This window comes from Acomys minous (assembly GCF_964271855.1).
Source record: "Acomys minous genome assembly, chromosome: 18".
In the NCBI taxonomy this organism is placed as follows: Eukaryota; Metazoa; Chordata; class Mammalia; order Rodentia; family Muridae; genus Acomys; species Acomys minous.
In genome coordinates this window covers 3,828,053-3,830,042 of record NC_140501.1, presented here as the reverse complement: position 1 = coordinate 3,830,042, position 1,990 = coordinate 3,828,053, and positions in this window count along the sequence as shown.

Below are 1,990 nucleotides of genomic sequence, written 5' to 3'. Positions count from 1 at the left end.
TGAGATTTGGTGCCCTCTTCTGGCCTGCAGGTGTACATGCAAGAAAAACATTGTATACATAACACATTTTAAAAAGACAACAGAACAACCCAAAAAACCCCACCAAGCGTGGTGTTCTGTACTGAGCCTGTAGGTCGGTTGTGTGAGTCATTCTCCCATATAGTAACGACTGACCTAGCATTTACAATATATGCGGCCCTAATCTAGAGATAACTTAAGGCTGAGCCCATTTCATATAAGGGACTTCAGCATCTGCAGGTTTTGGGTTTGAGAGGTGTTTTTTCAAACCTCTGTGGATATGAAGACAGAGAGACAGTAGTTTACACTTTCAATATAACAGGGCACTTGCTCTAAATCGTTTTATTTTTATTTTTTTATTTTTTCTAAATCGTTTTAAATAAAAACTAGTAGCTAGACTGTAGCTAGGTAGTTCGAGCATATGGAATCCTCTTAAATGCTCAGAACCAATAGGCAGCCGGGGACTCCTATATCAGAATGCATTTCTGTACTTTGACAAGTGACAGAAAAGATGGCAAAAGAACGCCTGCCTGTCAGAGGAACTCAGACCCAAACCCACTCTACAGCGACCTTGTGGGAAATCAGAATGAAGGAGAGAGATACCACGCTCCGGACAGAGCTGAAAAAAAAATATAGTTTTCTCAAGAAATGTGAGGTATTACTGGCCAGGGGTCGCCATTTAAGGACATGGTATAATGAAGAGAAATGTCATGGCCAGTTATTTTAGGTTGGAGGGTGTAACTTCTCATAAATTTGCAATTATGGCTAGGAGTGTATGACTAAGTTCGGGGCCAAAGACACGCTGTTTTAAAACTGAGTACAAAATACACATTTCAGGAGGCACGTACGGAGGACCACAGCCACTGCTGCCAGATGGACGTCTCCTGAGGGACCAGAAATTTTCTCACCCTGAAGACAAAAGTCCCTGTTTTCTCAATTCAGCCCACGATCCAGCCCGCATCCTTCGCCACCACTTCCATGCCCATCTCCAGGCAGAATGCCACGGAGGAGGCGACGTGAAAACAGAACTCATCCCTCTCGCCTGCCAACGCAACCCGCCCCAGTGCCAGAACGCCTGGGAGCTGGGCTCGCCAGCCTCCGCCCCTCCCGGTCCCCCAGGCAGCCCTGCACTGTCTCCAGACCGTGGCCCTGGGAGGCGCAGCAGCAGCGGGAGACCTCTGATTGGCTCCGCCCGGTCCTCCGTCATTCACGAGCTGGCTTACGATTGGTGCCCGGAGCGAGCGCAAGCGCCCACGCCGGCCGCCGCCAGGCGATTGGGTAACGGGCGGAGACGCGTTCTTATTGGTCAAGAGTGGCGTGATAAAGTCCAGACGCGCGGCCTGATTGGCTACAGTGAATCCAAGCTTCCGCGTAGTCACCCGAGCAGGCTGTTGCTGAGGTGTTCTTCGGCATCGCCTGTCCGTGGCCGGCGGATCCACGATCCACGTTTTCCGGGAGCCCATGGATGTCTACTAGGGCGTGGGAGGAGCTCCGCTTTAAATTGAGCTCGAGGGGGGCGGGGCCAGACGGCGGTGGGCGGACCCGGATGACGTCATCGGGCGCCGCCGACTCGCCCGAGTCCTGCTGTCGGAAGCTAAGCTTCCGTTTGCTTGTGTAGCCTCGGGCGGCGGCGCCGAGGCTCTGTCGCCCTTACGGCCCGCATAGTTACGTCTAGCAGGATAAAACCAAAGCTCTCCGCATGCCGTGGGCCAAAGGCCGGCCCGTCATGGGGCCCCCAAGCGCGGCCCCGCCACCGTCCCCTCCCGCGAATCCCGAGCGTGGGAGTCTGACGTCGCCCGCCTTCGGTGGGAGGAGAGCGCGCAGGCGCAGTACGAAGGCCTGTGGGGCTGGGTGGTGCCGGCCGGGTGCGGAAGCTGCGGCGCCGCGCCCGGCCTTGCCGGAGCGCGCGGGCGGTCGCTAGGCGACGGCGAGGGAGGCGGGGCTACATCCAGGCCCCGCCCATCCGCCTGGC